The 27,437-nt window shown below is 35.6% G+C and overlaps 1 protein-coding gene across 6 annotated transcripts in view; it reads left to right on the plus strand.

Annotated features, from left to right (window-relative positions):
• The window catches only part of LOC150100731 (plexin-A2-like), a 992,258-nt gene that overhangs the window by 476,364 nt on the left and 488,457 nt on the right, over positions 1-27,437 (plus strand). The window contains exon 1 of one of the 6 annotated variants that reach the window (XM_090402048.1): positions 24,568-24,646. The exons of the other annotated variants lie outside the window; for them this stretch is intronic. The gene's annotated coding sequence lies outside the window, so the exon portion shown is untranslated. Of the gene's footprint in view, positions 1-24,567; positions 24,647-27,437 lie in introns of those variants that run through there. 6 annotated transcript variants of the gene reach the window in all.

Below are 27,437 nucleotides of genomic sequence, written 5' to 3' on the forward strand. Positions count from 1 at the left end.
AATTTATAAAATATTCGTTACCCTTAAGCTATTTAGTCAGTGACTTAACTTATATTAGAAAATACGTTTACCTATAAAGATAATAAGCCGAAAGGCTATTTTACCGGCGAATTTGTTAATTAAGAGGGAGATGTTAAATCCCGTTTTATTTTATAGCCGGGTACGAAACACGGGTCGAAATCCATCGACATCCATAGTTTCAATGCCGAAAAAACTATCGGCGGAACCAAGTGTAAATGATCACTTGGATAGTACAACAACAGGGCAACTCCATGCAAAGGTGGAGCAAGCTCCCTCACTAACTTTAATATTCTTTCATAATGTAAAACCCAGCTCCTAATATATATGCATCTCTTGTTTTACATTATGAGAAGAGGTCACTACCCAGACCGGTTTCAACCTTTTTTTGAGGTGTATTTAAGTAAAGACCTCTCTAAAAATTAGGATGATCCCTAGACCCCTCAATAGTGGCCGAAAGACCGTCCAACTCAGCTTTGTTCCACTCAGTGACAGACTCACTCCGTCACCGAGAAGAACTTCTCGGCGTTGGCTCTACCCAGTGGCAGGCTCACCTCACCACCAGCGAGCCATAATCTCAGCGGTGGCCCTACTCAGAGACAGGCAAAAACCTATCCCAAGCAGAGCCTCTCATATATATCCATATCCATCGTCCACCTCTCATCAGTGAGTAGGTAGACCTGGAATATCAAGGTTTTAAGTGAACAGAAACTTACATACCTCTACTATCGAATTGCCGAAGTGGTGTACTGTATTTTGTAAAATATTGTTAACTACAAAGATAATAAGCCGAAAGGCTATTTTACCGGCGAATTTCTTAATTAAGAGGGAGATGTTAAATCCCGTTTTATTTTATGAGAAGACCAGGGCACCTCCATTGCACGGAGTTGCCGTGGTGTTGTACTATCCAAGTGATCATTTACACTTGGTTCCGCCGATAGTTTTTTCGGCATTGAAATTCTATGGATGTCGATGGATTTCGACCCGTGTTTCGTACCCGGCTATAAAATAAAACGGGATTTAACATCTCCCTCTTAATTATACATCTACCTATGTTTATCCAGCATATCAAAGCCTTCTCACACAAATCGCTTTGGGGGAAAAAAAAAAAAGAGAGAAATTCGCTAAACACTCCGAAGCGTGGCCGATTCACACGATTCCTATTGCATAATCCTGGTGTAGGACTACTTTAAACTTATCCATTTCAGGTATTTCTCATCGGAAGCTAAACTTTTCCCTAAGCTATCCTCTTGCAAAATTGTAGCTTCCTAGCTACTGCGGGAAAAGGGTAAACATTTTGATCAGGCAGTCTTCTCATACCCGTAGCATATACATGATAAAAACTTGATGCTAGCTAAACTAACATTAGCTTAAGTATTTCACAGACATCGTGATTTTGCTCCTAATGCTAGCAACATCCAAAATGACTAATTAAGCATATCACGCGCATTTCTAAATAACTGTTTAAAACTATATCGAAATATTTTCTTCGTGGTCTTCATTGAATGTTATTGCCGCTGATTTTGTTACTAGGAAAAGAAAACGAGTCATTTGAAGATTGCTTTCATTACCAACAACGGCACAGCAATTAGAAGAACGGAGTAGCAATGATAACCCTTATAACGATTATATGTTCGAATTCAAGCGCTCTAGAAAGAAGCTCTTTGCTCGTAAATAACTGGACGGTATGCAATAAACCCAGAGTCTGCAAAGCATTGGGGGTGATTTGTTGGTCGAATTTCCTTTTGTACGTGCTAGAACGACTCGGTGCTTCCATTTAAAACACGCTCCCACTCTTCTGCCGTGCTTGTTATTGAATGCTTTAAATGCTGATTGTTTTAAGTTGGCAAGGCTACACATGCTACTAGCGCCCTCTCAGATATGGTTGTAGGCAACGATATTTCCATTCAAATTACTTTCCATGCTAACCTATATAATAGTATCTGAGTTACTATTTGGTTCGGTATTCAACTGCACTTGACATCGATTCTGTTAACACACACATTAGAATGTTTCACATTTTATTTCTTTTTATCAATGGCTTTTTTTTTTGTTTTTCCAGAAAAATTAAAATTAATACTCAAATGCACTCTTTTCAGAACTATTAAACCCTACTTCTGAAGCTTGAGATTACTTGTTGGAATTGAAGAACAAATAGTCCAAGTGTTCTGTGATTTAAATTTTACTCACAGTTGGTAAAGTGCTTACCGTGGTTGTTGAAAGTCACACTTAATAATGCGGTCCAATCTTCATAATTTAATCATCTTCTCTTTTAAGAATTATTTTTAAATGCGAATTTTGGCGCTCACGTCTCACAAAAATAAATGTTTTGTAAATAAGTTTACAAATATAATTCTTCGTTACTTATAATTCTTCTTTATTCAGTCAATCAACTTTCAGCGTTTATTACAAATTTGAAACATTTAATATCATCATCAAATTTCTGATATATACCCTCAAGAGGTGTACAGGATATGATAGTACTACATGAAAAATTACATTATTACTAACTTCCTATCTACAATTTTCCTTCAAATCAGTCTGCTACCTGTCAAGACTCCAACATTATCAGATCTTATTTCTATCTTCTAAGGCACTTTGTACCGTATCAATCCACCTATATCTTGGTCTTCTGGGTCTTTTTCCTGCGAACCTGGCAGAGAACACTTGTTTTGCTAATCTTTCCTCGCCTATTCTGTTTAAGTGACCATACCAGCTGAGATTAGTTCTGCTAATGCATTCCTGGATGCTAACAATGTCAAGTTCTTTCCTAATATCCTCGTTTTTAGTATGATATTGCCATTAATGTCATCTGTTCATGTCCCTAATCTTTCTCAGGACTCATATCTGCGGTCTTTGGTCAAGAGTTTTACTTCTGACCCAGCTCTCAGATCCATAAGTTAAAACTGGTTTGAACACTGTCTTGTATACAGCTAATTTAGTTCAACATTTAATATTTATTGTTAAAATGAAAGATATATTTGGCTGCATAAGAAAGGAGTCATGTTGCACCTGAACAAATAGAATTGATGCCCTGTGCTTTTGTTTCGGAGTTATGACTAGTAGTTGTTCACCCCACTGCTCAATATAGTCATTTAAATACTGTTCCCTAAGTTTCGCTTTATTGAGAACTCCATGGTCCGAGATAGTCTTCTTGAACTCAGCTTGTTACCAAGAAATCTTACGTTTTTATTATTTTACGTTCCTCACGTAGAGAGGATATTGAAAATTTGTGGTTGGTCTTTCTCATTATGCAAGAAAGTTAATTTTTTTTTATTCCCTAAAATAGAAGAACAAACTAAACAAACCTGGCCTTTAAAAAAAATGAAACTGTCGCGAAACGGAAAGGCATGCTTGCCATTAGTATTACAGTCTGCCTGTTTTTTAAGAAGTTTTCAGTGCTGCGTTCAAAGCTTTTTTATTTATTTTTTTTTTATGATTTACTCTGACAGACATGTCAAATTCTGGACCTTGTTGTCTCTTTCGCCGTCACTTATTGATTGTATTCGCGAACGCCTTTGAGAAGCATTAAGCGCGTGTGGGCGTTATTGTATCGATTAAAAAAAATTCTGTCTGCAGGCACTTCTAACATTGTTCCTGGTGTCCCCACAACCATCTGTAGCATGTGCACGCATGCGCACCACGAGACCTGTTGCTGTCCCCTTCCCCTCAACCAGTAAACAGTTCATCGCAACAGTGTGCGTTGTTTCCATAATGGTACTCGCCAGGGCAAGTGATGGCCTATGTCACCATGGCAACCGCTGCTGTGTGGAGGTGAGTAGATGCAGTAACGGGCATGGCTGAGGAAGCAGTTTGTGTTAGTGGCTGGGCTGATGGTCTCGTCTAAAGACGGGTTATTGCTGTCTTTATCTGGGCAAGTAGTGGACCCTGACAGTCAGCTTTGGTGATAGACACAGAGAAAGCAGTGAATGGGGAACAGACCTGTCACGTGTCTTACAGTTATAAGAATGGGTGGGGTAGCTGCTATGTATTTTAACTCCGAAACCCAAATGATTTTAGCTTGCTAGTAATGCACACTGTTTTTACTGGAATGATCGTATTCATATATGGATTACTTTTCATCTGTCGAAAAATTCCTGAATGAAGGTGCACTAACTTATATCAAGTAAATACCGTCTTTTTTGGTAAGTTGTATTTAAAGCCTTTTTTAGGGTAAGATGCTGATTGCATTACTTGTTAACTATTAGTTTTTATCAGAATGACTGCCTTCTATAACGATTTCATTGGTAGTTTCGGCAGTTTTTTTATGAATACAGATATTTCTGCATTATCTTCTAATGTTAGTTCACTATTTACAGGATAGAAAACTATTCTCCACCCAAGACGTCAATTAATGGACGTGAATTATTTGTAGGTCACTTTCCTACTTTGGCAAGGATTTTCTCGATAATAACAATATCAGAAACAAATGTTGTTAAAGTCATTTGCTTTTGTGATATGTGATAATCTCAAATTTGTGATTTGTAATTTGTGATAATCTCAAAAAAAAGAACTTAAAGAAAGTTCTTTTTTTGAGATTAATATTTCTTAGTCATTTCCTTTGACATTTTACTAAGTTGCTTATGTTCTCCGAAAATTCACTGGTTTTTCGTTTTAAATTTTACCGTCAGCAAGCCATTTCGTGGTTCGTTGCCTTCTCATCGCGATTCAGATATATTTATATTGAGATGTGTTTAAATTTGCTAGCATTTTGTGTATTAGCTTTTAGTACTACGTAGAAATACATTCAGTGCTACCCCCGAAATATTCTTTTATATTTTTTCATTCAGTAGCTTTCATAGGCTATTGCATCACTTTTTTTCAAATACTTTGGCTTTTCCATGGAATATTTATATTATTAAACAGAAACTGTTACTAACTATACTAGCTGCAGTGTAGTAAAGCTATAAAAAATCATAATACAGAGCCATAAAGTTTGCTCAACAGTTGTGAGCAATCCGTATTGTTGTTTATCTTTGACGCCTATATCATAGATATGATACAGATGATGTTTATCATAGTTTAATAGTTATCCTTTTATAACATCCAGTCATATACTGTTTGCTGAACAGCTCATAATTTGAAATTGTACACTGGTTTGTCATTATACAGTTTCGTCTCTCAAAACAGGCAAGCCCACCCCCGCGAATACACACGCCTGCAGTCATAAAATACTTATACAGAGTCCCCCCAATGTCAGACTCTGCGACAAGCCGGTTTCGATCTTCCAAAGTCGCATCATCGCAGCGGACCCTGTACCAAGCGGGACATAACGCTAGGAAGAAGTTTGTCAGCATACACTGTATTGATAATGAATTTTCAGAACCAAAATATTTCTGATTATTATTAAATTAAAATGCACTTAAATTAATTTCGTTGAATAAAATTCATGTTTTTTTTTCCCCATTTCTGCAGGCTAGTGTACATTTGAAGGCGATTTTCATTTTCCTGCATTTTCTTGTGCTCACCATCTTCTTATTCTGTTGCAGTAATTCCGTTTCATCAGAAGTTCGAAACGCTGTGCATTTAGTTAAATTAGCACATGAATAGTATCCTGTGAATTTATTTTTAGAATCCTAAATTTGTTTGCTCTTCAGTCATTTGAAGAATTAGGGAGCCTGGGGGGGGGGTTATCATATATGCTCTTGGGCAGTGAGTTCAGTGGACTTTTCTAAGCTATTCGTAGCCATTCTTATTTATTTTTGTGAGGGGAGGTGGTGGAAGAAAAGTTCTCATTCTGGTTCAGAATAATTCCATGAACTGCTTTGTGCCCTCCGTTCACTGTCACCTTTTTTGACATCGCATTTAAGTTGTTGATTTGTTTAAGATTGATCTGTTGTCAATGACAGCTTTTGCAAGAAAAACTTTTCTCCCGAAATATTTCGACAACGCAACATATTCGCGACTGTGAATGCAAACTTTTCTCCTCGGCGATATTTATGTTGTCAGAAGCATTCATAGCGCACGCAGTTTTTTGATAATGGTTTCCTACAATAAGACTCTTTATTTTATATACAAAAGTAGCATTTAGTAACTAATTTTGTGTACTAGTAACGCCTTTACTTAGTTTTGTTTTCATCTGATTGGTAATCAAAATGCACGCATTTCTTATATTTCATAAGGAAAAAGAGTGGACAAAAGTCGAATACAACTATCCTCTCGAGAGGATAGCTGTATTCACTTACGTCCTATGTAGATATTAATTTAAAATTCACTTTTTTATTACTTAGTTGTAAGAAAAAAGTGATTTAAACCTTAAATTTCATAGTTTTTTTTTTCCCATCTCTTCAAGATTAATCAGTTTGTTTCAGGTATGCTGACTTACGTTCTGAAGTTTAGACTAACTGTATTAAAGCAATTTCATCATTTTGGAGTTGCGTCCAGCTGGCACATAAACTAAAAATCCATAAACTAATGATATAGTGCGAAACAAGCAAACCATTTCGCACGTAAAAATATTTATAGTGTGCTGGAAAATGTGTCAAACATTACGTTTAGTAAGGAGAATTTATTTTAAAACCTTAGCTATGAAAATTTCATCTTCAAAATAGTCTTTACGCTATTTTGAAATGACAATTCGCGTGTTTGTTCACATTATCAGGACAAAGTTTTGGATTTATTTGGAGTGCTAGATAGCCGACTAACTTGGTTTATAAAAATTATTATTATGCATTTTTGTAAATCTTTGATATTTGTGAAATGCACATGAAGAATTTTTAATAGCAATCCTACTGATGACCAATTAAAAGCCTGCTGTACACATGCCAGAGCCTAATAAGGGGACGGCACTAAGTTTTTGACATTCGATTTGAACAGTCGCAGACTTTTGATAGAGGATTCTTGGTCATAGGACCGATAGCATTGAATAAGTGAAGAGTGGTAATGGTCGATGCCAGATTGAGAATAATGCTGGCTGTCCTAAAATATCCTAATTTTAGGACATCGTGAGGAGCTTATCACAATACGCTAAACAATGATCAAGAAAGAAGGGCAGAACTGTACAACTTTTATTGGCTGATTAATTAATCTAATTGATTTCATAGTGCGATTTTTAATGCATTTATAGGAGAAGCTCTTCTAGTCCTTAACTTAGGTCTGCAACAGAACTGATCCGGGATGACTGGATGAAACCAGGTCCATTTTGAATGCTCAACATCTATAAATGTAATATCTTTATCATCGGAAGCTCGAGATGCTTTTCTTCCAAGAAGTAAAGTCTGTTCTTCTTTGAAGATCGAACTTCTTAAAATGAGATCAGAGGGAGAGTGAGTGTGGAAGATAGTATTGCGTTTTGCATGGATTGAAGTCACCATGTTTTCTGTTAGAGAATAAAATGAAGGCCAGCATTTAAGGAATGCTTCATTTTTATTTCGAGAAGGGGGGGGGGGGGGAGATCTTTGTCAAATTCATAAACAGGAAGTGGAATACCATCCTTATCCAGGTGTTATGAGTTGTAGCCATTGAAGTACTGTAAAAAGATGATAGGCGTAAGACCAGTTTTGGTAGAGTTGGAGGTCGATAAATTTCGTCGCCTATTGAAACATCATGACTTAGGCTTGAATTATCCTATAACTACATTTGGTTTCCATAAGAGTTCTTACTTATGTAACCTTGATCCACTCCACGAAGCACTTGAGCTGTACATTTTCAATTGTTTGTGGATACCGAGCGCTGTGATATCCACAAACGTAAGGAAGTTAGAAGATTTAAAAAAAAATAAAAAAAAAACCTTTAATTAAAGACTACCAGAAGTGATGTGTGAAGATTGTTATCATTAACTGTAGTTAAAAATATAATTTGATCAATCGCATTAAATCTTACATTAAAATTGTAAGATTTAAAATTGAAGTGAGATTATTTAATAAAATCCTTAATGTGCATTTTACTAAGAATTGAAACTTAAGCCAAAATACTTGCATTTAAAACAGGAAAAATGAGCATGTCATGTACCAATGACGTATCGTGGCTTCACAGTATCATATGACCCAAGCGCAAAAGTATAGTGAAGCTTTTTTTTTGGGGGGGGGGGACCTGCAGATTAGGATTTTGCCATATATATATATATTAATTAGCTCTATGTGTACGATCCCATTGACGAAAGATTGCAGACCTCTCAGACAGAAAATACCATGGATGTGCGCAAAGTCAGATAATCAGGTCACGCCAATCTTGACAAACATGGAATTGTTTTTAAGTCGCTTCAGGCCTCCAGTAAGCAGAGATAGTTTGAGATAATGGTCTCATATCGAAACGAAATGAATTTATCATCACTAAAGACATTCTAAAATATCCAAGCCAACAGTGTGATTCGAACCTATAGCCTGTTGGTTGGAGAGTGCAGAAGCTATCCACTCTACTAATAAGACCGGCTGATTCAAAATTAATTTCACATATTGCATTATGTACTCGACTTTTCAACATACAAAACCAGATTCAAGAACTAATCGAAACCAGTATAGCTATCTGAATCAAGGAAAACAGTTTAGTTTGTTTGGACATAACTGATAACATTCTTATCCTCCGGTTGTATTACAAATGTAGTTCGGGACTGATTGGTCGAGTGGTTAGCGTATCTGCTCTCTGCCAAAAAAGGTTTCGGGGTTCCGAATCTCACTGCGGGCATGGATGTTTGCGATCGTCTTGTATGTGGAATATGAGTTTCATCTCTCTCGGTGTAAGGCTGCTCCCCGCTTACTAGACGCCTGAGATGGCTTAGAAAGTTCATATGAACTCCAAAGCATGGTTTCCGGATTATGTAAACAAAATAATAATAAATAAATAAAAATGAAAAAACATCCTTACCCTACCCACGGTATTAATGTACTATAGGTTTAAACCTTTTATGGCTGAAGCCACGCAAAAAAAGAAAAAGAAAATTGGACTGCTATACGTATGATAGAGAGATTAGAATCGTATTCGGTTTTATATTTATTCCTATGGTACAAAGAGAGAAAGAGAAAGATAATGTTTTATCAGTTATTGGTATAATTGAAACAGTGGCAAGTCGGCATTAGCACCATTTGGAGCCTGATTCCATCGGGAATTTTGTAATATTCACTAATTAAATATATATCCACACATGACAAAATATTGAGGGGGGGGAAAAACACGGCTAGCCTTGGGAATTTTTGTCTAAATTATATAATTTAATCACTTCATGTAAGTCCATCTAGAAAATGCTGAGCGTTTGATGTCTGTTTTTTATCACATAGAACACAGTGGTTTTCAGATTGTTATTGTACACAGTTCTTTCAGTAGGCAGGTAGACACACACAGATGCATGTTCCCAGGAGGTTTGTTCTGAAATAGTTAAGGAGAGATCATAGTTTTCCTGAAACTCAAAGCCATATGTTTTTTAAATGGTATTACTAATAAGGAATCCTATTTTGTAATGGTTTTTGCTACGCTTAAATCCACCGATTTTCTTGATCTCAGAGACAAGAGCAACAACAATTATTTTCCATCTTGCTTGTCTTCCAGTTTTAGCAAAATCTGGTGCGCGTACCTGTAAATTCTGTCTGATGCTGTTATTTGATATTTACGTTAGAAACACAGAATAAAAGATTTGGTATATAACTTTCATTAAAATATTACTACAAAACAATGCCCGCATGTTTTAAATTTCTGGTTAGTGCAGTTTATTTTGATATTTATTATGTAAATTAACTAGTTGTATATCGTTTTATTGTATAATTATAGAAACATTTCAAGTTTTGCCAATGACTTATTGCCTTAAATACAAGCATTTAAGGTAAAACGGAATGCCACTTGCAGTTGTAATTAAACTTCTTTAATTACTTTTGTAATGTTCGTTTTAATTACGTTTTTGTATTGACGTTCTTTAAAATAACTTGTTTATTATAAGGAATCGTATATAACAATTTCTCCAAATGTGCTTGCATTAGCAGCAAGTTTACTGAGTTGCTTTTCATGTGTAGGAAGCTCACGAGACTAAATTTGCTTATCAGTTAAGCAACGTCCCATCACACAATTTAGAATGGTTATATCATTACGTTCCTCCATCCTATCTGAGCTACATGACGGTGACATCCGATTTCTTTGCCCTTATTAGCAGGGGAACAGATCTGTCACCACAGAATTTAGTGAGCAATGCTACTATGCTGAATTCGCTAACAAACTCGTCACATACTTTGCTGTCAAGTTAAATTGGCATGGTCGAGAAGGATGAAATCTTGGATTTTATGCAGGATATACAAAATTTTTTTAACGCATTCCTGCCCGTGAAATCTTGTTCAGTGTACCTGTGCAAGGGAAATTTTCATGAGTACACTTTCCAACTCGCAAAAGTGGAAATGCTCATTGCACCTTATGTCAAATATTGCTTGGATATATTTATGAATATTACGAATATAAATAGGCAAAACTAGATATCTTTCATAAGTATATCCGACTTTGTCTTTATACTTAAGCGTTTTATCATAATATCGCACTAATGAAAGAAAGGAATTCTGAAGAGCCATTCATCTTTCATGAATACTTGAAGTCGGCCTCACTACGAGACAGTTTCAAACTCCCCCCCCCCCCCCTGTAATGCTAGCGGTTTAACAGGACGAAAGTTATAACCAATTGTAACAAAGAAAGGGATATCAAAGAATATATTCTACTCCTATTAGGACAAAGTTTCATGCTGGAATAAGTTAAGTTTAATATGTGAACTATTATGCTTATTTATGAGGCTTTTGCCCTAATAATGTCTCACTTTCTGGACATGTATATTGGCTGTTCACATAATAGGCTTTGTTGCTGGCTTACTCGTTGCGTGCATTGAATATGGGCTTGATATGCAATAATGCGAAGAAAATTAAAGCAGCTATGGTAATAGCCAGCAGGCTGAATAGGATAATCTATACAAACGGAGCTAGTATATTCTTGCGAAACACAATGAAAAGCCTCCTAGATAATTTCAGGAAACAGGCCATTCAATGCGTTTCCAGATTCACGTCATATTTATCATAATTCCATATGATATTCAATATGACAAATATCATATTTGTCATATTTCCCATAGTGCCGTGAGCGTACTGAGGGTTTTTTCTATTTTAGATATTTATTTTTATAAGCCACTTTTATCGAAGAAGTTGAGTGAGGTTTTTGTGGTTCTTGCTATTCTGTAAATACTACGATGCTGAGTAGTGTGGGCATAGTTGCCTCTTCCTCCTCCATAAAACTTTATTAGCTAATTAAATATTTGCTAATTCACAGTCCCACGTACTGCCAGTAACCCATCCCGTTGGGATGGGTTACTGGCAGTACGTGTATGTTATGTATGTATGGGATGGGTTACTGGTATGGAATGCATATCGCATTCCTTCAGAGTTTTCGCAATACATGAATATTTTTGTGATTTTTTATTTTTTTTATTATGTGCATATACACTAGTGCCGTGAGCGTACTGAGGGTTTTTTCTATTAGATATTTATTTTTATATAGTCCGGAAATCCTGCTATAGAGATCAAACGTGGAACTTTTTTTTTTTTTTTCCAAACCACTTCAGGCCTTCAATAAGCGAAGTGGTAATCTCCCACCTAAAGACAATCATAAACATCCATGCATACGGTGGGGGATTCGAACCTGCGACTTGTTCGTTGGATAACAGATATGCTAACCACTCAGCCAACCAGGCCTACAAATATGCTTCTAACACTTATTTAAATTATTTAAACGCGGTATTGCGTTTCCATTTCTTTCTAAGTAATGTTTACTACGGTAGCAATGACATAAGTCAAAAAAATAAAAAATAAACTAAGGAATTTTGCCTTTTGTCCTATAAACACTACGAACACTTTTATTAAATAAATACATCATTTAATGCCCCCTAAAGTTTTTTAATCAGAAATCTTGATAGACAGTTTTCCCATATTCTCTGGAGTTGTAGTTTTGTGAAAATAACGTAAAATAACTGAATATTGAAAATTTCTTCCTCTCACTGCACATAGGGTATTCACCCAGATTCGCATTCTTTGTTTGCTAGATCTTATCCTCCTCCTTTTTTATATTTGAGACCTGTTAACTGCCGTCGAAGATTGGATTTGCTTTCTTCAGTAGACAAATTGACTTAGGTTACATGTGATTTCTAGCCAAGTAAGCTGTATGTTAAATTAATCAAATGTAACTGCCATTTACGTGTTTTGTGTGATGAAATAAATTTCCGTAGGCTTTTTTTTTATAGTAAATTAAGAAATTAAGTAAATTTCTTAATGTTTTTGTGGGGGAGGGGATAGTGAAGCTTCGCTTCTTTATACTGGATAATATATTGACATAAAAATTCGGTGCCATGCTTTACTGTCTATCAACGTCTAAAAGAATAAGAGAGAGAGAGAGAGAGAGGAATAGCTACAAATCGTTCCGTTTTTCGGCTGCATTATTAAATGGTGGAAATCTAGGCCTACTGATCACATTCGTAACATACACTCAATCTGGACTATCTATGAGAATAGTAAATTACATATGCAGGAGTTTTTTTTTTTTTTTCCCTCAGATGAACGTGCAGCACTTAATTGTTTAATTGCATCCTACAGGTGGCGATATTATTGAGGGTACCTTTCGTGATCTCCACTTAATTGTTCCATATATATATATATATATATATGTGTGTGTGTGTGCCTTTTGCGTGTGCTTTTTTTATTCTGTAGTTTGTAATTCAGTGCAAGAAAATTGCATATGAGCTAATTAATCCACACAAATACTTTTGCTGTTAATAGAAAGTGTTTTAGATTATATGATATATAGGCGTTGCTTAATCTTCATACACCACCTTGTTATTGCAATATGCAAAAGACGAGATTACTCGGAATATGCTTCATTTTTTCCCTTCCTTTTTATCCCTCACTGATCTGTTAGCCACTATTTCCAGATCGTGTTGGGTTCCTATCAAATACCAGGTAGGAGTCTGAATACGTAAAAACAGGCTGATGTCCTTGGACTGGAAAGGAGGAGGAGGGGAAACTTATTTCAGACTATATCCTTTATGATACATTTCTGAGACAAGTCATGAAGAATAAGCAGTGTTCACTTATCAGTATTGATATCAAAAAGTTTCAATAGGGCAAGCGTTCGTTTGTCATTCCTTATCCAATACGCGTTTTTATCATTAACTAAAATTCTAGTAACATTTTCAAGATAAAGCCTCTCAGATCTTCTTCAAGAATAATATTTTACATTGTTCCTTTTTTTTTTTTTTAATATGTGGTATGCACGAGCTGTTGTAGCCCTTTCCCACGCGGCGTATGGGCGGTCATCTTGTAAACGACCTGTTAAACCAACCATATGTGGTGCAGAGATTGTTGCTAAGGAAACCACAGTGGGCAGATTTCGCCATAGACCGGATGTAGTTATCACTTTCGCTGACAACGCCTTCAATGGAGGAAAGCATTAACCGATAAGAATATCTTTGTTTCAGCTAGTCACCTTGTAAACCAACAGAATGCGTGCTACAGGACTCCCCCCGTGGCTGGCCTGTTTCTTGGCAGTGTGCCAGATAGGCCACTGTGCATGATCTTCTGTGTTCGGGATGATGGAAAGAACGCAATTTTAAAAGTGAAGCGAAATCTGAATATTTCTGTAGATTTAGTGATAAAATGTCCGTTTATGGGTGTAGTAATTCATGATTATCATATTTCGAACTTTGTAATAGTAACGAAATATCATGAGAAACGAGCAATAAATCAATGGAAAATTTTTATGAAAGGTAAACTGAAATTATTACATCCGTTATTGTATTTTTATTGATAAGAGCAAACTTGCATTCAAATAATTTGAGTACAGAATTATCTGTTTTATTAAATCATAGTTTCTATCTCCATCCAGGAAGTGTACAGGCTAAACATTCTACCCTTCATAAAGCGATTCTTATCTTGTGATCATCGGAGCTAATTTCCTACTGAGCGAAAAATTAGGTGTTCCAATAGTATGCCAACAACTGTTTTTCCAAGATTCTCTCTATGTGGGATTTGTCTTTTTAATGAAGCTTGGTTTTGTATCTCACATGAGTTAAGATACCCTTGGAAAACGAAACCGGAAACTGTTGCAGTCATGTTAATATTGCATATTTAAGTTTAGTATTTGTAATGAATTTTATTATTTGCACATTGCCGTCTGAAGTTCGATTTTTTTATTTATTATTATTTTTTTTTATATATAAATAATCGATTCATCATCAGTTATTCTCAAGAAATCGTTTACTAAATTGCCTTTAAGGTTGAGGTAACAATGTTCAATTTTAATCTTGTAGAAAATAACTTTTCTGCAAGCGGAATCTCGATTATAATTAAAAATTAGGACATTTTTAGTTGCAAGAAAACTCATTTGAAAAGTATAATTCGAATGAAATTTTGCCCGAAATTTTTGCTGTTTCAGCTTTTATGGATGCGGTGTCTAAATTATTGTAGATGAACGTAGACAATGAATTGATATCTCCGAATGAATTTATAAAATATTCTTAAGTCGATGCGGTTGAATCCTGGAACGTCATAAGAGGAACTAGCGAGTTACTGATAATTATTACAAGGATCGTTTGGGGCAAAATTTGACTTGCAGTAACTTCAGTTCTAAGTCGAGTATTGCCCATATGTCACTTCTTTTCGTTAGATCAACAAAATACAGCTTGCTAAATTTTCAGTGTTAATCCAATTGATAAAATAAAAATACACTTGGAAAATAGCAAAAAGGTTCAAAAAGTGTAGCATTTTTCTTATGACCCTTCGTCAGAATGGTTCGCTGACAAATTCAGCTTAAAATGCAGAACATGATCGTTTTTCTCCTATTAGACCTCTAAAAGTCTTATCGTTCAACCGTTTTCGACCAAATTTAGAATGCAGTTCTCTGAAATTCGAGCAGTGCCACTAATTACTAACAATGTCAGTAAATTCACACCTTCTAAACGGTAGCCCAGCCTCATATTTTCTAACTATTTGGCTCACTTTTTTTTAAATATGAGATTTTTTGAAGCAATTTAAAGCCACAGTTTGCTCTCAGCTGCATGACGACGGGCAGGATTACATGCTCGGTTCGCTGTTTTTAGTTTCAAGGAAGCGTTCATCCATATTTGAAGAATTATAGATTTTTATCTATCAATAGATTATTGGCCTTATTTATTTATTTATTTTTTTGTTACGCATCATAACGAATCATGTTTATGTGCATGCTTCAAAAAACGTAATCAGGCATCCAAAATACTAGGAATCGTGTTAGAATTTCCTACTGTTTTATTTTCATAATTTTTACTCCATAATTGTTTGACGGGATTAAAAAAATGTAAAAAAAAAACACACGAATCATTGCATGTTCTTCTCTTATTCGGTATTTTACGTTTATTCTGACTATGTGACCATATTTATGGTTACAATGTATCTCTTTCGTATGTTTTCCATATCTGAAGCTTATCGACCCTTCCCCTATGCAGGATGCACTCTCTGTACACTCTGAAGCGCTGTTGCGAGAGGCTTGCTCCTCTCGGTATACTGCGTAATATTGTGATACATTGCTATCAGTGGGGTGGGGTGAGTTGTGTAATAATGATCACCCGTCGCTGTAAGTGTGTGCGCTGTTTGCGAAGATCCCCATGTCCTGATTTATGCGATTTTTGTTTATGGACGAATCTATATACTTTTTCATTTGAATCGAGAACCTAGTTTACATAAAATACTGGTAACCAGCATCCTCCTGAGTTAATCCAAAAATACTCCAATTTTTATAGTTAAATTTTACACAATAAAATATTAATACTGTAGAAATGCTCGCATTAAGTTTGTTATTCAGCTCCGTCCCCAAATAAATCCTGACCGATTCCTTGTCTTAATCTTTTGTAGCCTGTTAACTCGGTCGCGGTATAAAGATACTCCACTGACGTGAGTTTGTGGTGAGAGCGATTCGTGTTTAAACACTTGAGGGATAATACCGAAATCCTTCCATAAAATTTCCAGCCTTCAGGTCTCTTTTGCATTTGCATAGAATTATGCAAATAACCTATAACTTCAGAATTAAAAAGTAATCGGAAATCACACTTTTAATTGCTTGCCTTGCATTAATCAAAATAAAAAGGAAAGGGTGATCCCTTGATATTATTGTTATTCCTTTGTTTAGGAATGCGTATTGTATGCGCGGGTGATGTGTAGACCATTGTAATTCTCAAATCAAGGCTGTTTGGCACAGGCTCGTTCCGGCTCGTTACTAAAGATAAATGTAAGTGTTAGCTCATGCTGGTTTGTCATTCGTGCCTTAAAGTGCCATGGTTCTACTATTTGGGACGCAACTTTTAAATTGACGAAGGATGTTGCATCGTTGCCAGCCATACGATTTTTCGCTTTTTCTTTTCTTTATATATATATATATATGGAAAGTGATAAAACGTAAAAAAAACGACATTGTAAGTTAAATTCTATACGATGACGCCGACATCAGAATAAAAATTGTACAAGACTAGACATAAATCAGAAAATTAATTACAGTACAATACATACAAGCAGTAATGTTTTTTAAAGTTTATTACTTGGCTTCCAAGTTTTTATTATTATTATCTTAATCTGAGGTAAAATATTTTGTAGAAGTTTAGTTAAAACTCGTTATTGAGATACTTTGGACTTAGACGGTTCATAAATGCTGTTATTTACATATAAAGTAATTAATAAAAATTATGAAATGGGTTAATAGTAAACAACCGTTTAAACTACTGCAAAATATTTTACCTCAGCTGTCAATGAAATATTTGGTGCGTTCTACAGGTATTGTTTATTTCAACCATAAAATAGACAATACAACACAAAGGAGATATTTCAGTAAAGAATTTCCGCACCATATTCCATCGAAATCCATCGATCTACGATGCTTCAAAATGTTCTTCGAACCGAAGTGAAAATTAAACCACAGATGTCCGAAAAAGGCTAGGCATGTGAAGAATTAATTGATATTTTGTCTTGGAGTAGGTGTCGGTAATACGTTCAACTAATTTGAACACTGCCAATGCAGAAACATGACTTACGTGATCCTTCGCCGCTGTGTAAGTTGGTTATTTTATATGGGATTGGAAACTTTTTTTTTATTTCTTTAATTTTTGATTCAGCTGTGTTTAGTCTCAGCAGCTAAGACCATGAAATGAACCGAAAAAAAAAAAAAAACAGTAAAAAATGTGACATTGAATTCATGTGGCATTAACGCTTACTAAACTGTTGGCCTATCCTCCCCCCTACCCTGTCCTAGACTACTCTTCCCCACTGATCGAAGCGTAGACCGGAAGCCGTCATTTAAGAACCGGTTAGGTTTATAATTTTTAGTTGTTTTGTTCGATGAAAGGTTTGGTAGATGAGAAAGAAGAGTATACGGCAGATTACTGGCGTCACCAGTACATTGAGGTTGTAAGGTCATGAGACTTTGCATTATAGACATGTGAAAGTAAATATTTCCCTCCCCTTATTTTTTTAGCATTCTCGGCACTAAACTTGCACTCTCGAGATACCGTTAAAATACTCCATTAACGTCATTGCTAATGGTGTGATTAGAAGTTAATCGAAATTCGTTGATATGGATGAAAGGACTGAACATAGAGAGAATATTCTAGCAATTATCTGTCACGTGCGTTGTGAGCAGATGAGGAAGACATCAGTTGCCCACCTGAAAAAAAATTGGATGTAGAAAAGTAAAGAATCCTTTGAATGGAGCATCTACTTGAATTTTCGTCCAACTGTTCATAATATGTATCTACATAAACGGCATTACGTAAAATTATTTAAGTCGGTGTTGTTTCTCAACCACCAGATCGTGAAATTTATATGCTTGGTTTTTGATACCTTACTTGAGATCACGCATTCAACATGTTAACTCAAGTTTGGCCTCAGATGATTAAAAATGAAATATTTGAATTTTCTTAAAAAAAAAAAAAAAATCGATTTCTCATCACAAATCGATTTGTGATAGATTGAATTCGTATACAACTAATGTTTGGTACATTCTAGTTTTCAAACATATTGACTATAGAAAGGATGAAGAGCTGAAAAATGACTGGGCGATGACATTAAAGAATAAAGAGGGGTGTGTGCAGCGTTACGGAAAGTGAATAAATACCAAAAAGAGGACATTTGAATCGTTTGTCTCATCTGCGTTTTATGCCTGTGTGTCGGTAGATGTTTTATAGGCATTTGGAAAAAGTATGTCTTTCCTTATGTACCGAATTTGTATTTTTTTTAAAACTTTATAGAACTACAATGTTCGAAAATCTCAGAAGAAATAATAGGATGTCCAGTAGATCCTTGAATCATCCCAAACACGACTTAGTTAATTTCCATTTAATGTAATAGTTTAAAAGTAATCTATATAAGTGTAACATCCCTCCTTCCATTTTTAATAGATATATCACATGATGAAATTGCTGTTTTTATCTTGTGTATTCTCACAGTAAACAGCAAATGTCCGTAACAAACATTGGACTACAGCCAACTGTCCTATACATTAGTAAGCTACATTGAAACCACCGATAGCTTCGGGCACCACCACGAGATTGCTTCCAGTGTTCTCGCCATAGAACGCTAATGATCGCTTTACAAAAATAGGAATGGAGTCACTATGGCAACTTTAACCGCAGAAGAATGAACTGGTTTATAAAATGTTTCTCTATAAAAACAACCCCCCCCCCCCTCCCTAGCTTCGCTTCCCTTCCCCTTCCATCTAGGAGAAAAAAAAATATTCACAGCTAGAATTATGGGTCATTTGCCGTCAAGCAATGCCATTATAGCTAGTACGTAGCAACTGTCTTCGATTTTTTGGCGCTTTTCATACTCCATAGACAGAATTCTGTGAACAGAGGGGGGGGGGAAAGCTCATCAAAATCTTATAAAAGAGTTACCACTTTTCTTGCAGTAGACGTGGGGCTTGCAATCCTAAACTAAACTGAGAGCATTGGCACATGGCAGTTGATGCAAATTATTTGGTAAATTGTTGCAGACCAAAAGAGTGTAGACTTTTTTCAGCGCAGTATTTCTTAAAGCAGCATTTTGAGGAAACTCGAAATGACAATCAGTCGTTAATATTTTTTTTTTGTTGTTGTATATTTGAATGTGTATTGATTAAACTTCACCAGCATCAGGTGCTGTATATCAGAAAGGTGACAAGATGAGGATTTCGAAAACTCATTCGTCAACATCTTTTTAACTACCCATTAACATTATACAGTTTAGCAGAAGTGGTTTCTTAACAAGTAATGTCAAGACAATGACCCGTGACTCCACCAAAAGTGCTTAACCACCTCCCAGACAACATCACGTAATTAGACGAACTTGTAACCATAGTAACGCCGTGTTTCACAAGATCTTCGTAAGGGGGGAGGATACATCTACATTCCTTTTCTTTCCCCAAACCTTTCTGTCCTACTTTGTCTCTCTCTCCCTCCCCTCCTCTGTGTGTGGCTGTGCGACACGGAATCGGGACGAATGTAGTATTTTCCGCGGGTTGAAAAACATAGCTTGTCATGACACTGACTGATCGATCGTCAGTCCGTTTCGGAGCACGCGATGCCGCTGGAGAATCAAGACATATCATAATGGGTGCAATTGGAGATGGAATGGAATATTTTCATGCTGGTGAATGAGTACAAAGAGGAGGAAGGTTTTTCCAGAACAACAAAATACCTACAATAGCAGTTCCGAGTAGCAGGAAACTGCTTCGTCACTCACCTTTTCCTCCTCTTATATCACACTTACAGATGATCAGTTTGCTAATGTATGTTGGCTGCTCCGTGGTTTCCCTGTTTAATTCTGTGTACGTTTTTAATAATTAATATATCCCATGGTTTTCCCACCATCGAATATTAATTATGCTTGTACTTTGTTTTCTTCGTGTGAAGCCTTTCATATTATGATTGTGGACTTGTGTTCAATTAGAATAACTTCTACACATACTTTTGACTATCCTTTTTCAGTTATTCTGAAAATAAACCACTGCTGTTAATGATAATCGTTTTAATATGCCTACACTTTGTTTCTCAGTTCTTTATCCAAAACATCATTTGCTGCATGAGCACCAGGGTACAACGTTTGTCACATTGCATTTGACTACGACGCGCTAGTGATGTGCAGCTTTTTTCGCACGCGTTATTACTTGTCTGAGTTGGAGGTGTAGCGTAATTGCCAATGTAATGTAAGATTATTTAACATTTCAAAGGAATATTGAAAAAAATAAAAATAAAAATGTGAAGCTCTGGTCTTGGTTCTCTTTTGCATGGTGAGCATTGAAAATAATAATTAGACAAATTCTTACTAAATTTATTTCCCTATCAGATCGCTTCCGTTAATTTTCGTTCATAATAATTTTTAAATGTGTATAAATTGTAACTTTAATTCCTTACGGAATTGGAATGCCTGCCTGCTTGGCCGAATGGGCATGTTTGCTTTCCAACTCACAGACGATGGGTTCAAATCCGGCCGTGGACATCGATGTTTTTCAAGGGTTTTTAAGTGAGAGATGAATTTACCCAGTATGTTCACCCTGTATCGATGATGACCTTTAGTTGGAAAAAAACCTTTCCAACTTAATGTCATCATCCCACAGAAGAACGTCTAGAAGAATGCACGCAGTTCAAACACAAACAACAAAACACACACACACTGGCCTCAAGCCTTAGTGACTTTCGCTTTAATTCCAGTCAGCCATACCTTAATATAGGTTTACAATCTTTCGTGCGTGAAAGTAATATAAAAATAAAATATTCGTATGTTCCAAAAGTTACGCCGATTTTAAAAGTTAAAAAACATCTATACTTTCTGAAAGTATTATTTCGAATACAGGATTCATACTTTAAATCCACCATCGAAGTTGCGATTTACCAACACTTCATCATGGCATACTACTGTCACTGCCAGGTGATGGTTTGCGAACATGGATCATGTTTCTTCAGTTCTCTTTTCCATTCATCAGATGCAGACATTATTCATTTCGGTGTATTCCAGAGAATAGATCGCTATGCAATGTGATGTTGATTTTCATGTTATTTCAATAAAAGCAATGCAAAATATTTTGGCATCTTGAATTTGAAGTCGATTTTTCTATACAGCTGTGATGTCTTCGTTGATAAATTATTGCTGCCTTCAGAATAAAAATACCGTGGACTGAAGTCACTATGACTGCAAGGAATGGATGATGCAGCCCTATTTAAGAACATTGAAATCTTCTTTCGATATTGTCGAAGTTCATTTTAACTGTCTATCTCAAGATAATTTTTAAATACTAGAAACGCTACACACATTTTACATTTTGGATAACAGAATTGCATAGACGTTTACTAATGAAAATTAAAGATTGGTTAATAGAACTTATCAACAAGAGGCTTTCGTTCTTTTCCGAATTTAAGTGCTTTTAAAATTGACCTCTTTCTTGTAGTTACTGCGAGATTCTTTTCCCTTGTCTCTTATCATCGTTTATTTTACTATAATGAAAGTCAGTATTCTAAGATACTTGTGTAGCCAAGTATTAACGAGACTGCATAGGCACTTTTTTCAGGTCCGTGCTGCTAAATCGGCAGTGCGAATTAGATTGTACTTACAAACTAGGAAAGTTTTCTACACGTTTTTTCTTATTTGCCAGTTCAACTGACAAAGCAAGGATAATTTTTCCCCATCAGGAAAAGTCGTTTTTTTTTTTTTTTTTAATTCCGCACTTCATAAACTGTACACTGTAGAACTCGCATTCTTTTATACAGTAATCCATAAGTCTACAAATCATCTATAAAAATAAATTCACCTACTAATGATGATTCTGTCTGAACATTTGAACGACTAACGTAAAAATATTTCTTCGGTACTTGCTAAATTTCGGAAATAGCGCACTGCATAGTTAAATTCAACAAAGAATTTAACTCTTATCTAGCTCGAACTCATTTCATGCCAAATATCCCCCAATCTTAGCCCACGCATTAATTAAAAAAAAAAGACTTCGTCAATTTTCTTTTGCACAGTACTATTTGCTGAATAAGTCCAACAGATGATTTGAGAAATCTGATGTTCAGCTAATTACAGTATAGCTTTCCGTTACATGTAGTAGGAAATTGAATTCCACAGATGATTTCCCTATCGCGATTTCCTTCCTTTATTCGTTGGTACTAGGAAATCCTTAATAAGAAATCCAGTAACGAAGGTCGACTTCAATCTTGATTAACTTTTGTAATGTTTACTGATTTTTATTCCTGGAAATCAACTTCCTTTATTAGTGTGACAACATGAACTCTTCTCATCGCGTTACTTATATCATTAGTTATACCTGCCAAGGAGTGTAGTGTACACGGATATATAATTTTTGAGACCAAAGCCACCAACAGTTGTTTTAATTGGCTTTCTCAAATCCACCGAGAGAAAATAGTCTGCACTTAACATAAAAATATTCATGAGAAAGTCATCAGATAAAAGAAGTAAATGATACTGTACTAATCAGTTGCTGTTTCAGAATGTGTTTGATTGTGAAGCTGGAGATTTAGAAATTAAATTCTTAAAAGCAAGTTAGTTATAAAGTTAATATGCGTAATGAAAACTTATGAATGACAAATACGCCACTTTAAGTTGCGTAAATTCACAAGACTTGACATTAAGATTTACAATTAAGGAATGCTGAACATAAAATGGATTACTCTTAGAGATAAAGTAATGACGACTAAAGTTTTTGATTCTATAAACGGAATGACATATTTTATTAAATTTAAACATCAGTTTAATGATTTGTGATCTTACATGCCATCCGAAAAATAAGGTGTAGATAAGATCAGTACCGGATTCAGACTTCAGTGTTGGAACGGCTGACAGCGTAGGTCGAGAGATTGGAGACAAGTAGGCTGTGAAATGCTTATCAGGTGTTTTTAAAATTTCTGTGTATTAATATTGTCCGCATGGGTAGCCTGGATGTCCTCTTAGCTTTGCTAGTAACAGGCTTTAGGTTCGAGTCGCACAGTAGCAAGTGCATATTTTTTACACACTGCTAAAGTTTAGATGGGAGATGATTTTTCGTTCTGGTTTGAGACTATCACCTGACTTAATAGAGGCTTGGGAGGGAAAATAAAATATTCCGCATTATCTGACGTTTCATGTTATCTCTTTAGTTTTTCACTAATAACATTTAAAATTTTTGTTTATATTTCAAAAAAAAAAAAAAAGCATATATGGTTCATACTTGTTTTCTTAACTGAAAATGACACATAAAGAACTGATTTTTTTTTTTTTTTTTTTTTTTTTTTTTTTTTTTTTTTATATATTAACAGATAATACATTCAGCTCATTGTAACTAGGAGAAATGAACTCTGTTTATATGTCGGTAATTTTCAACGAATGATATAGCAGGCGGAGTTTTTGTTGCGGCAGAATAAATAAAATAAGGAAATCGAGCAATTAAAATATAAAGCAAAACTCTAACCATAAATAATACTAAATTACAAGTGATTTAATAAATACAGTATGTCTTTCACGTCGCCATCATTACTCATACTGTACACGAACATTTTCTGACAGACCAGTGTGTTGCGGTAAATCAGCAACCCCCACCTTTAACATTCTTATCTAAACCGAAAGGTAGATTCCGCACACAAATCCGACTGTGGCGCCATCTTGTGGAAAGAAATAATTTTAACTCACCTGTTCATTGATAGCGTTGTTATTCGCTGATCCCAAATGAACTGTGCGCGCTGTCAGATTACAAGCTATCGACCATGGTTCTTGCTTTTTCACATTGTTATTTAAATAGAACTAATTTCGAATTACACCATATAGGTTTCTGTTTTGACTCATTGCTTATTCTATGACATTTTTTTTTTACTGAATATTTTATGAAAACAGACAAAAGTCTAGTTTCCTCTTTCTTACACTCGCCTCAGATAAAGTACCGTTGGAGGGCGCCACTGTGTATCTCTTGCTTCGAATAACGAACGGAATGAACGCACTTCAGTGTTGCCGACAGTTTCAGTGCGGAAGGATGGCCTGTTGCTAACCTCAGCGATGATAGAAGACCTGTCGGTGCCGTCTGTATCCATAGTAAATGCGTTCTGCGACCTCCGCCGCCTTTGTGTCATGAACCTATCTTTTGCCAGCTTGTTGGGAGTTGTGCAATGATCATTACGACGCTTCATTAAAAAAAGAAAAGAAAGCAAAGGAGGGGGGAAAAAAAACAAGAAAAAAAAAAAAAGAGCTTCGCTCGCTACCGAAGATCGCCTGCGGAAGTGTGATGTTGGGGTGCGGCGAGTACTCGCCGTTCGTAGTGCGTCCGTCGCCGCACGGCTAACACGAACGCACACGGGAGAAAAAATGGCATCCTCTGGAGCAAGAAATCTTGAGGTATCAACCGCCTTCCGTCAGAAGCTGAGCATGGCTGTCGCTATAGCAACTGTTGTGCAATCGTGATGGTCGGTCATGTGCCGCAGTGCCGCTCCGTTTTCGTCTATGCTCAGGCGACAAGGTATGACGTGCCTTTGAACCGTCATTTCTTCACGAACAGAACTGCGCCTTAGGATTTTAATTCCTTTTATCTCCCTTTGTCCGTCTTGTTCAGTGACTTTTGAAAGTTCACAGTTTAGAATAATAAACCGTCTCACGGATTACGGATCCCGACGGATGAAAATGAAGATGGCCGGGATTACGAGCCCAGTTTGGCGGTAAGTGGTCGAATGTGTACACAGTTGGATGCAAGTTGTCCGTTGTGCGACATTTTATTTATTTTGTTGGGAAGGTGGAATAGTAATGTTTGGATATTATGCCATTTCAATTAACTGAGTGTTTATTGCAAAAAAATAACCGCTCTGTTGAGTACTTTTCTAAAAGTTTAGTTTTATGTGAAATATTCGGGATTTTTCTTTTCAATTTATTCGAAAACGTGATAGTTGTAGCTACTAACACTTTAATGAGATTTTTTTTATATTCTTTAGTCAGACTCCCCTTATCGCAGTTGTCTTTGTATATCAGCTTCAGTCGTGATATTTGACTTCGTTGGCTCTTCCAGTATCTTCTCTCAAATAAAAGAAAATAAATCGCCCACTGCATAAAGACAATTTGTTTGCTGATCTTGGAACACCCGATCTCTTCCCTACATTGCTTCTCATTCGTATCGATCGTCACGAAGCATGTTTCCGTCTGTAGTTAGAGGATAATTGTAATAATATGCAGCTTATTTGTATTGCATTACTGAAAGAAAAAAATAATAATAATAAATGCGCCAAAGCAACAAATGATTTTTCTTTCTCCCAGTTAAGCAAACCATGAGTTAGTATAGGCATCAAATGCAACAGTTTATTTGAATAGTTAACCAAATTCAGCTCATCTTTGCGGTATTAATATTGCCTAGTCTTGATTGATTCATTGAAAAGTTGATTCTAAAATCAGCAAAATCCACTTAATAGATTTTTGTTATTCATGTTAAGGATAACTGACCTATGTGCTTAGCGAGCGCTTTGCATGTTCTCAAATAACATGATTTGAGAAAGCGAAGCAAAGTCAGTGATTTTAAATACTTTTTTTTTATTCTTATTAGAATAATTGATTTCACAGATTTCATTTCTATAACACGCAAATCAGTTACTATCGATTATTACCGATTCTTGAATTTATAAGTAATTTTGGCTCAACATTTCGTCTCTTATCTTATGCATTGTGTGAAGTACATTTTTAAAATGGAGAAACACTGGCGCAGTTAATCTGTTTTCTTTCCAAGGTAATCCGAGTGATACGTTTTTATGTAGTAAGGTATATTTAAATATTTTACATTGTATTGCGTTTCGTTATCCATCGACTTTTGCCACAATCTCCAGTAATTGTACGATTATGATTCCGAAGTAAGCGATTAAGTAGTTCGTGAATACAGAATTTGGGTATTGTAGAATTAAATCTCTTTTTTTTATACTTGTTTTCCCATCTGATTGTGTTGGAAGTTGGTTGCGTGATGCTAAATGGTTGTTCACGTTCATTTTTGATTTGTGCCAAGAGAAATTCGCACAATAACTTTCATTCCTAGATTGTGAATTAACTGAAGTCTGTACATTAATCTTCAGCTTCATTCGGATTTATGCCTTATTATAGTGACTGTAATCTTTCAATACACCGTGTTCTCTTGAACAAATGATAAAACTCCAACAAGGCACGCCTTCCTAATAGGCTTGTTATGTAAAGGCAGCTCGAGTAGAGTCGCGAAACGTAGCGTAACAAGCCGTTTAAACTTTGTTTGGACAATCGATCTGCTGTTCTTGACCGTCTATATTCATCTCGCAATGTATGCTTAGAGTTGGGATTGCTTAACTGCCTTCATCAATCATCTCTTTCCTCGGAATTCTTTGCCTATCAAAGTAGTCATTTTCTAACTTTTTATTTTATTTTTTTTTTTAAACTCACTTTTTTTTGGGGAGAAGTATACTCTGCTTGTTTTTCGAGTTTTTTTTTAAGGTCGACACCTTGTATGCACTCTCCTTGTCAATGTGCTTATCGGTTTAATTCGCAGGAGAAATCCTCAAGTGTATTTTTCGTCGTTCCTTCCAGTAATCTCCTTTTCTAACCTTCTGTCACACTAATGTTCATTCCGTGTACACTGCTTTGAGTATGCCTTCAGAGTTCAGTTCCTATCGACGTTCCTGGTTCGAATCCCGTCGAAAACGTGAAGAACCTTTTTAATCTTTTTTTCCACTATCTCTCATTTCAAGGTGAATGGTGGCTGAGGGTTTTTTTTTTTCCAGACAAAGCATTGGCCTGTTGCTTCAGCAGGTTTTTTTTTTTTTTTTTTCTTCTTTGCGCGCATGCTTGAACGTATGCTAGCTTATGTGTTTCGTTTTTGTTGTAAAATTTGAGTTTGGAGTTCTGAATCATCAAAAATTCAAAGATGATCGTACTTCAAACATACGCCTACCTATAGAGCAATAATTTCGTTAAAGAATTATTTATAAAATGTGCATGAGCAAAAGTTCTTTTGCATGGATCTTCTTACTGTTTTTTCATTGTCTTTAGAGCTGACACTCATCACTTCGAATTTTTAAAAAAAAAAAGATTTAAAACAAAAGTTATTTATAGAGCTCCTCTGTTAATTATCTTGGTCAGATGATTACTAAGCCCGGAGAGCATAAGATAATTTGTAATGTTCTTACAGTTCATAAATTTGAAAATTTACTAAACACACACTTATGTTTATATAAACATAAGTGTATGTTTAGTAAATCCTATAAGAGAATTCTTTTATTATTATTATTTTGGTGGATACTGCAGCTAAATTTCTTATTGTCCCTGGAACCAATAAACCTGTTTTAACGTAATGCTACATACGCGAGTATGGTAGCCATTTTACTTTTTGTAAACTACTAATCTACGATAGGAAAATCCAAAATTCAATCCGAACAGGAAAACTTAGTTTCCGGTCTTATTTGGACTGCAAAGAATTTCTTTACTGTAGATAGTAATTTGTCTTTCCTC

This window comes from Typopeltis vanoorti, chromosome 12 (assembly GCF_054136105.1).
Source record: "Typopeltis vanoorti isolate ZY-2024b chromosome 12, IOZ_Tvanoo_1.0, whole genome shotgun sequence".
In the NCBI taxonomy this organism is placed as follows: Eukaryota; Metazoa; Arthropoda; class Arachnida; order Uropygi; family Thelyphonidae; genus Typopeltis; species Typopeltis vanoorti.